Raw genomic sequence first — 10,437 nt, 5'->3', positions numbered from 1 at the left:
TTCTGAAATGCTGTGACTGCTTCAGATTTTTTTCATACGTGTGCAAGGAGCTTATGGGAGAGAGACACACGATTATATAAAATGTATCATATGTATAACCTAGGGAGCAGTAGAAGTGTTTTGTATAATATTTATGTTATGGCAGAACGTAGCAGTAGTATGGTAGAAAATTTAGGCCGGGACTTCAAGGTTGCCTAGTAAAAGTAAAGATTTTAAGATCTTTGCTCCAGAAATGAAGTGAGGTGGAATGGATGAAGATTTAGTTCGGATTTACTTGAAACGCATAGTAGAAGCCTTTAAAACATTCTTGGCGACAGTCTGAACAGTAACAACTTATTTTGACTAACAGTGCAATTATTCCTACAGTTTCAGCTGTCAAAATTGTGGATTTAATTACAGGAATTGGAATGACAGTGCTCATTGCACGGAGTAAACAAGTCTTGAGTTCTAATAAAGACTTCTTTTTAAAGCCATCACAGAGCACACAGAAATGCTGTGGCAGGTTATCTGCCTCCCGTTCCAGAAAGCTTTACAAAATCTCTGCCTGCCAAGTTTGCGTTCGAAGGAGCAAAGTCATGACCAATTATTACAATGTTTTTAATTGCCGTGGAGAAAAAACATAACAAACAACCCAAAACACCCCTCCACCCCACCCGCCCCCAAGCTCCTCAGGGCTTTGAAAGTAGCTGGGCTGAAGTACATGAAGCTGCAGTACTTGCCTGTGGGACAGGCACAGCAGACGGAAGCGGAGATGTCCTTAGACGGTTCTGCCTGTGCGTCAGCTGAAACTTCACAGCCTTAACAGTACCTCGGGCTTTCAAATTTGTCAGTATTCTTTTCTTTGCTTAAATCTGTTCCCAGGCTACCGCAAAACAGGATTGTTGTGTTGGTTTTTTGCCTATTAGAGACACGGAACATTTCTGAACTGATACCAGCTCTTTGGAGATGATGTTTTTTCTTTGAGTGCTGTGTCCCTTTCTCTTCCGTTGGATAAGAGGTACTTTGATGGAATTGGCTAGAAATGCTTGCTTGTTTTAATCAGGTGTCATCGCGATGGGGGAAACAGAATCGGTATGTGGGTTTTGTTAAGTTTTTTCCAGTTAGGATACAGATTCAAGTATCGATTGGGTAATATTTTAATTGCTGTGTGAGTACACGTGTGAGCAATGGATGTTATATTGCCTCATTTTATTTTGAGTCCTTGTAGTTCTTTTCTGTGTAGTGGATTTGAAGTTCTCTTAGAACAACCACCAATTTTGTATGAGGATCTTAATTTTCTATAATTTTGTGCCAGTTAGCTATTTCTACTGTTTTCTGTTTATTTAAGCAGCCTTCAAAATAACGGAATTGTATATAATATGTGATTAGTATTGAGATAATTCTGTTCTTTTTCCAGTAATTAAAGAGTCCAGGAATATATTAGCGAAATAAAAATGACACAGGAGAAATTCACTGTAAGCTGTTAAGCATAGACCAGGGAAGAATGTAGGTAGTTAATAATAAAGTTATATCTTAGGAAAAAACAGTGTGCAATTGCTGTTGCCTAGAGGTTTCAGCGTAGCCAGGTGTAGGGACTCCGAGGTTGTTTTCCCACCTCCTGTTTAGACTCGCTGCGTGACTGTGAGTAAATCGGTCTTTGCCTCCGTCTTTTCATCTTTAAAACATTGATACCTCCCTATGTCTTCAGAAGGCTGGGAGGGTTAGTTAGTTAATATTCATGTGCAGTTTTGTAGTTCTGAAGTGCTCTGTTAAATAATTGAGAATGCAGGCAGCCCTGGTTTTAGATTTTTCAGTGGGATGTTTTGATGTCCTCATGAAAGGTCACCGGCCCAGAGTCATGGGCCATATAATTTACGCATTTGTTTTAAAAGATATTGAAAACTGTCAGTGCAACGGCAATTGTGTTGAAGTTAGTTCACTGAAGAACACGGCTGCTGAAAACTGTCATCGTTTGTGAGGAGAGGACGCTTGTTACAAATTTAATCTTGAAATAAAAATCGATGGCAAGAACTGTGCTGCAGTGGTAACGGGGAAGCTATGTGCAGAATCTGCCACAGGAGGTCATCGTGTCCTCGTCTCGCTGGCTGAGCTGGCTGCCAGAAGAGCATTAGTGTTTTAAAAGTGAATGGCTTTGGAAAAGGTAATGAAGGAAGAGGTCACTGCCTCGCTTTGCCGGAGCAAAAACATTAAACTGATTAATAAATACTCGATGGAAATGAGATAAATCTTGATCGGGAGGTAGGGGAATAAAGCAAACCCCCGTTGGATTAAGGGAAAGACTAGAAAAGGCTGAGCTCATGGCAGGGGTTTGACACCAGAAGGTCTTCATGCAGCCACCAGCTGCTGCTCTTCTGTGGGTGAATGTTAGCACGTGGATAACGCTAATCCCCGTGTGTCTGAGCGATAACAATCTTCTAGTGCTGAGCTATCAGGCCCAAAAGCAGACAGCGAGCAGTTACTAGTGCTGGCAGTGTGCTGGGAAGATGAAGGAATCATGAACTCTACTAACTGAAGCCACGCACAGCACTTTGTGTACTGTACTGAAATTGGGATTGAAATCCAGTAGTGACAAGGATTCCATACTGGGAGTAAGTGGTGAAGTGATTTATGTTACCTGAGATTGGTGTTCAACGTGGGCGTAAAAGCAACGTGAAGTGCAGAGCCGAAAAGTCTGGGCTGTTGTGTGTAGGTGACTTTTGTTGTTCTTAGGTTTAGGTTTCAGTCTGTGCGTATAAGAAAGATGATAGCTGTGTAAATAACAATATAGCGCATGCTAAATTACAGTGTAGGCTATTGCCTGTTTCTTGGATTTCTGCTGACTGCTCTTCCCAATGTCTTAGGCAGGGTGTACGTTTTTATACATATATGTCAAGGTAGTCCAGCTTGCACCATGTATGTTTGGTGGTTAACAGGACTGACCAACTTGGAAGAAGGTAGTTGGTTCCTGAGAGTTATTTACCAAGACGTTGCCACTGCAATTCATTCTGAATACGTTCCTGTCCTTTCTCCAGACTTTTTCTGTCCTGCATTTTGTGCATTTCTCTCCAGTTTCCTTCTAAGTTGTTGTGACTTGTCTTTTAATAACTACTTAAAACACGATCTCGTACAAGTTGTAACAAACTTGTTAAAGTCAAAATTTCACTAGCATGCACCCTACTTGAGGATGTGGCTTCTGCCTCTGTTCCAGCTGGGTATCTTAGGCGTTCTAGTCCTCTTTTCTGAGCAGTTCTCCTGTGTTAGCCCACCTGATTGCTGGGAGTCTTCCTAACTCCTCCTGGCTTCAGCACTGTCTATGGATGTGTGCTGGCAATCTGCTCTCTTTTTCAGAATTCTGTTTAGATTTGCCTCCGTTAGTTTTGTGTAACGATAGCTATTGCTCTCTGATAACTCTCCACTGCTCCTTTGTCTTTGTCCTCTCTGCGGGGCTAGCCCATGGCCTTTACCCTGGCCCTCTCGGCCGTGTACCGTGGCCTCAGGTCATTGCCTTTTTTGTTGCAGCAGACTGCTGGGCTGGCCGGGCCGCCTCTGTCCTGTCTGCGCTGCGCCTCGGGAGGAGAAGACCCGCTGTCAGAGAAAGCAGGGCTTGACTTTTTAGGTATCCATTCCTGGTCCACTCTGCTGCTTGTTTTGTGAGGGTTTATTGCAATGGTCCAGCACAGTCGGGTAGGTATTTCGTGTGTGCTTGTTCTTGTCCACGCTTTCTTTGCTGTCTCTGCTTTCTTATTGTCTGGGGGATTGGCAGCATGTCAACCGACTAAAAAGCTTGTTCAAACGGGGTTTCTGTTGCAGCGTACTGTGGCCACAGTCTGGTGACGTCTTGTTAGGAAGCTGTAGTTTTTCTGGCCTGCTTGAACTGCAGTTCTTGCTGGAGTGTCCTTTAAACGTTCTGGTTTCTGAATGGTAGACTTGCTGTGTATTACGACAAAGCAATATCGCTCCGTTTTGTGCAATTGAGCAGTTTTAGGTCTTGGAGAGTTAACTGAGATGCCTTGAGGCTGGGAGCCCTCCTTTTCTTGGGCAGTCTCTATTTTCAGCATGCCTCCTGCTATTGCACACACTTAAAATCCTGTTTTTTGTAGCTAATGAGCGCCCCTACTATTCTTAGACCTTCGGCTGTGAAGTATATATTGATCTCACAGTTTCAGCTCTTACCTCGTGAGATTTACTCTCTGTCCCCTTGGAATGTAATCACAGCTTATGCACGAGAGTAGCCTTTTCCTCAGAGGACAGCGTGACGTTTGTGCTCTAGCGGGTGATTGTTCCGCTGCTTGTGGCTTCCCATCCCGTTCAGCATTTTAGTCTGGACAGGACCGATCTTTGCTGATGCTAAGATGCTACGGCGTGCTACGCTCTAGAAATTATTTCTAATTGTATCTGCCAAGTCTTACGGCTATTTTGCGCACTTCAACTTGTGTGGTACAGCTAGAAACTTAATCGCATTTGTAGTTGTTTAGCTCAGGTCAGTAACGGCTTTTCATGATACCTGTTAATGACTTAGAGTTAGCGTATGCATGCACTGGGGCTGATGGAATTTGTCCGTGCCAGAGATGAGTCACTAAGTTTTTGAAAATTTACTTTTTTCCCAAGGTTGTTCACCCGTGATACACTCTAAGTGATAATGCATCTTAGTTTTATGTTTTATTGACGGTCTGCACTTGCCCGGTGCTCTCAGATGAGGACTTGACCAGCATCTGGGTGCACTTTTGGCTTTAAATACTGCTGTTAGCGTTGCTTTTGGGATTGCCTTTACGATCCAGCCGGACTCCTGTTGGCAGTAGGTCAGAAAGCATTGCTGAAAATGTGGCAAGTCTCTTTTCTGTGGAGCGTGGACTGGAGATCTCTGGATCTGTTCAAGTCCCTCTGCAGAACCCTCCTTCTAGTGACTTTTTGTCTGGAATCTTCTCTGTCTCTGCATTTGTTGTGCTGTCTTTGAGGGGGTTTTGTTTGCCTGTTCTTCTGCTCCGCTTGTCTCTAGCGCTGGAATGTAACCTGATTCTTCTTCTGCATCCATCACGATGCTACCCGGGGACCGAACCCTTTACATTGCGTTTACTTAGCACAGCGTATCCATCAGCTGGTGCTTCCTGTACTGCTCTGTCATTTTACCTGCTGAGCTCCTGTGGTCTGAGCTGGTATACTTAGGCTAAACTGCTGGCTGTTACCGTACCGATCCTTGTTTTGGATAGCCGTAGTTGTTTTAGATCTTGGAAGACATTTCTGTAGGGGACGAGGTATTTCCTGCTGGCTGGAACAGTATGTCCATTGAATAATCTTGCCTTTCACTAGGAAGTACTTAAGGTCTTGAAAGTAGATGTAGATACTAGAATTCTCAGCCTCTTGATGTAAGTACTGATTTCCACTTCTGATTCTTGATTTTACGGTGTTACATTTGGGGTTTTTTTGTTTGGTGGTATGTCTTACCTTACAGTCTTTCTTTAAGGGAGCACTGTGTTCATTGAACAAGGCAAGTAATTGGATTTTTTTCAAGCATTGCTCCATGCAAAGTGCCTGTCTTTATTTCTTTTTTTTTTTTCCTTCTGCTTTTATTTGAGTTAGAAGGCAGCTTTATTTCTTCGCTCTTTCTCTCCTGCGACCAACTCGGTGTATGGATTTGTGGGCAAGAAAGCCTGGCAGCTGATGTTACTAGCAAGGTTTTTCCTAACATCCTGCCTTTCTGCTGTGTTTCTCCAAGTCACTTGGTGTGAATCTTGTTAACTTGATGAGCTGCCAGTGTATTTCATGTATCATAGACTGAGTAACGCATTAGGACTCTGTATAAATTGCAATCGGCTTCCCTTGTTTACCAGAAGACCGCAGCTGCAGCGTAGCTTCCTAGGCGTGTGCGCACAAAGGAAAATACTGGGCTTTAGATGCGGTGCATCTGCCCTGCAGACTCTTCGTGAACGCCACGGGTTTGGGAGCCGGTGTGACCGCCAAGGGAACTTTCGCCTCTGATTTTCTGTGCTGCCTCTGACCTGTGATAACAGTTGCAAGATCACAGCACTGGTTAAACAATGGCTATTATGACTGTATGTAGTTTGGGTTTAGGTTTTTTGTTGTTGTTTTTTTTAAGAGGACTGTGGGTTGTTTGTACAATTAGCTTCAATCTGATACACTAACAAAAGCGTTAGTATTTGAAAGTCCTTGGTTCTAGTTGTGCCTGTTGCGACAGTATGTGGTCTTGGACGGGTTGCTTTTCTGAGCGGTGACTCACTGGCAGCGCCTGCCATGCTGATAGCCAGGAGTGCCTCAAGACCTGCGCTGTATTTTTAACCGTTTACCTGCTGTGTGAGTGACTGGGGAGGACGGAAAGAGCTAGAAGGAAGTTCTTAGTTGCTCTTATTTAAAGAGAGGGAGTTGAGACATGTGAAGAGTAAGAAATGTTATTGTGAATCTGGACATAATTAATGCGTGGATATACCTGAAATAAGAAGATGGAAACAGATAATGAGTAGAGCGTACCTTTTTACCTGAATAAGATGCAATGCTAGCAGGAGCCAGGATGTGGTCTCATCAAGCGATGCTTGATGCTGCAAAAAATACATGTCTGAGAAGTGCAAAGGTGGAAAGACTTGCATGGGAGTTGTCAAATGATATGGAAGAAAAGCGATTGCACTTAAACATTCTACTAATAATTTAAGGCCCCTGGAAGCTGAGAAACCGCTTCAAAAGGCAGTGTAGTCAGCCTGGTAGCAGGGGGTTCAGGTAGCAAGGAACGGGCGCTGTCTGTCTTTACACAGGTAAAGTAGTGACCGGGAGATGCATGCTGCTGATACATAGTTGTTGGTAATACCTGCCCCCTCACAAAAAAGAAGATGGAGAATGCATGAGTCAAAGAATAACTTGTAGTTGAAGAGTTTTGGTGCAGCAGACGCAGGGTGGGTAATACAAAGGCTGGTAACCATTTAACAAGGAGGACGGAGCGAGAAAAAGCTGAGCGGAAGGGAGAGGCAGATTTAGACTGCGGTACTGGCTATTGCGGAGGATAAATCAGAAAATGAGTCTGGCTCAGGCTGACGTTAAGTAAGCTAACGTAAGAAACGTGTTAGGTTTAGAATGTTTTGCAATTAATCCGATTGTGTCCCGATGCATTGTGAATCTGGACTGTTTCCATGGTATTCAGCAAATCCCAGGTGCTCTCTAAGGTACAGCCTTAATTGCGCTGGGCTAGGTATTGCGCATGTATTGATTTCTGTTTAAAAATCTGTTGTTTACCGATATCCCAGAGACAGACAAATGGTCCGAGGACAAACTTGCTAAAAGCGTTCCTGTCGGATCCTACAGGCTGGAGAGGCAGACAGATGTTGGAAAGGGAGATACTCATATGGTGGAGCTGATTGTCTCCTAGCTGATAGGACTTTTACAATTTTATTTGTCTGGCAGGATATGAGAGGGAATGAGATGCCCTGGACTAAATCTTTGGCTCGTGTTCATTATTGAAGCTTCATTTCAAAACAGTTTCACAGAAATCAAAACAGAGATGGAGAGGCTTTCTGTCCTTACAGGAAATAGCTATGCTGTAATCCAGGGCGAGTTGAGGTATTTGTAGACTACCTTTGAAGTAGGCTATTGCTAAATGGAATCCATTAAGATCTCTGTAGCACGCAAAATCTGCCGAGAGTCTTAGGAAATAACACTCGAGTGACTTGAGCACACCGGTTGGGGCTAGCGGGGCCGTGTTGCCAGCAGTAAAACAAACACTGTTTCCGTTTCAGCGACAGTCTATACGATGTGGAGGTTCTTTTTGCTGAACAGCAACGTTTCATCCAGTTGCTTCTGCTTTGTACAAGGGATGAGAGGAGAATCACATCCACGGGATGGTATTTTTTTGGTCCTTCGGTGGCCAAAATGAAGGCTCTTAGCTTTTTGACAGGCCTGTGATGGCTAGCAGATTTGGCATTTTTTCTAGTAGCTGTTCTTAGCACTGGTTTAGATCACTTGTACAGGTATGATACGCTTTTGTGGAACGGAATGTAACCTTCCGGAGAGAAGGCTTGCTTTCTGTGTTTGCTTTTGCAAATCCTTTGGCCCTTGGCCTCAGGAGTCTGCAGCCTACAGCTTGGAGTTAGTCTTGTAGACCACTACGACTAGTTTGGTGTTTTCTAGGGGAGGAGGTAGTTGTGTCTAAAGTGATGGAATGAGTAGGTATTTTCACTGTGCACGTGGAAAATTATAGACCCTTTAACCCGAAATAGGGAAATACTTTAGGAATGTCTTATTTTAATGCCCTGAAGGTGTTCTAAGAAGCAGTGAAATGGTGCTGTCCAAGTAAGCCAGGTGTAGCACCTACATGTTATCTATCTAGATTACCAGTGAAACATGCATTATACTAGTTAGGAGATGCTTCATATATTTGTAAAGGGAGTATGATATTTTATTACAGTAAGAAAGCTGAGCTCGAAAAATGGTTTTGAAACCTAAATCAAGGTTTTTTTGAAACCTAAATTAAGGAGTTACTAAGACTGCCATCTGATAATGTGACAGTACATGACAAATATCTATTACCCCCCTTTTTTAGAGAGGATGGAATTGAGACAGCATGGAGTGGATTGTCCGTTTCCTGCGTGACCTCGGACATCACAGATGGGAACGAAGTCTGTTTTGGACTTGAGCTATTGCTTTGGACTATACTGCGTTCCTTATTGAAACGGCTGAGCGAGGGGTGGGAATGGGCAGTGACCTGAATAAGGCAGAAGGTGTCACGTAACACGCTGAGTGAACAATCAGAGACTAGACCGAGTAGGTTTATAGACGTTAGAAGGATATCGTTTGATGGAATTTTATTTCCAGGTTTGGAAGTACAATGCTGAAAGGTCTGTTAAGCGGTGAGGTTTGTTGATGTTGCTAAAGAAGAGAAGGATGAAAATTAACCTGCTTTTTTGTAGATGACAACTGTACAAGTGAGTGGAAAGTGCCACCTAAAGACATGCTTGAAGAACTATTACACTACATCAAGCTTACATCCCGTACCTGATAGAAGGAAGCAGGGACAGAGTGCAGTTTGAGGTAATCCCGGTACTGCGACAGCTAGAACGATCCATGCCGCTAACCTCCCTTACCTGAGCAATTGCCAAAGCTTCAGCGATCAGAGAGCCGGTGGGTGCCGAGTTCTGCCCTGGCAGTGACACAGCATAACCTCTGTTCTGGCTCCCGCGTGCTAGGCAATTGAGGGGGCAGCAGTAGGAGAAAGGAAATTAAAGGGGAGCATAAGTCCCCTGAGGAATTTTATTCTCCTTGCTTTTCTCTCCTCCTCTGCCTGTGTAGAAGGTTTGTATGCCCTGGGCCACTTAACGAGGCAACTGTTCGGCGTTTTGCTCCTTGTAGGTGATGGCTGATGGGGCTAAGGAAACTTGCTGTAAGCCTACGGGGACGATAAAGTTGGTAATGTGAGGAGGAAGAAGCAGTCCTAAAGGGGCTAGATGCTCTAGCGGTGGTGGTAGGGTCAGGTGTTTACACCCCTGATAGGGTTAGTAAAGAGCTACTTTGAAGGGGATCTACGGATATTTTTGCTCTGCCAAATAAATGTAGGTTAAAAAATGAAGACGACCTTTACAAATCTGGCAGGCTATTTTGTCTTGTGTCTTCTGCTGGCACGCTTATTTTGGTGAAAAAGATCTTTCTGTCAGTGCAGGTTTTTCCTGAGAAGGCTGGAATAAGTTCTTGTAGCGAGAGTGTGTTTTCGCCAGGAAAGGCTATGCTCACCCCTCCAGCCCTTTGCTGGCACAAAGCAAGGTCTAGCTGTATCGACAGTTAGCTCACGGCATAGACCTGGCCTCAGTGTAAAGGTCTGGGCAAAGCTATTTATTTGAACTCGGTCTTAGTTAAGCGCATGTTGTAAGAGAATGAGGGTTGTTTGTTTTTTTCCCCCCCGCATATAGTGTATTGTCAAAGAGGAGCGCTTCAAATTAACGTGTGAGTTTTTCGTTTGGTTGTTTTTTTGTTTTTTTTTTTAACAGCATCTCCCAGTTAGGAGAACATGCTCAGAAAGGACTTGGAAAGGAGTAATTTTCCATTCCAAACTTGACAGTATTTTTGAGCCTTTCTGTTTCATGTCTTTAATTTGGTGGGGTGAAAGGGAAAGCGATCTCTAATCCAGCTAAACCCATCTCGCTGCAAACGTGGGTTTGTTTGCTTGAGATTGAGATGCACGTGAGCTCTCTGTAAATGTTTAATGAAAGGGGTTAGAGCGGTGGTTTGCTCTGACACTCGTGCAATTTGAAGTACATGTACTGTGCTTTGGATATGACTTGTGTGGGTTTTCTTGGGGGTTTTTTTTTGGTTTTTTTTCTTCTTGGTATTTTAGTTCTGCTGGGTTTGAGAATAAGTGTATTCAGTTTTTAAGTCACTGATGGGAGATAGATAAATGAGATGTTAAACATACAGCACAGCTTCTTGAAGAGAGCATGTGTCTAAATTTCTGTTTAGTGAGAAAGTTAA

General features: G+C 43.6%; 1 protein-coding gene across 4 annotated transcripts in view; it reads left to right on the top strand.

Annotated features, from left to right (window-relative positions):
• The first annotated feature begins 3,574 nt into the window (after positions 1–3,574).
• The window catches only part of SLC4A4 (solute carrier family 4 member 4), a 215,976-nt gene continuing 209,113 nt past the window's right edge, over positions 3,575–10,437 (top strand). Inside the window, exon 1 of one of the 4 annotated variants that reach the window (XM_075750848.1) lies at positions 3,575–3,663. The gene's annotated coding sequence lies outside the window, so the exon portion shown is untranslated. The remainder of the gene's footprint in view (positions 3,664–10,437) is intronic. The other 3 variants (XM_075750852.1, XM_075750850.1, XM_075750855.1) reach the window with 3 other exon arrangements.

The sequence above is a fragment of the Balearica regulorum genome, chromosome 4 (genome assembly GCF_011004875.1).
Source record: "Balearica regulorum gibbericeps isolate bBalReg1 chromosome 4, bBalReg1.pri, whole genome shotgun sequence".
NCBI classification, from domain to species: domain Eukaryota; kingdom Metazoa; phylum Chordata; class Aves; order Gruiformes; family Gruidae; genus Balearica; species Balearica regulorum.
The sequence above is the reverse complement of the archived record's forward strand: the minus strand, read 5'-3'. Positions and strand labels throughout refer to the sequence as shown.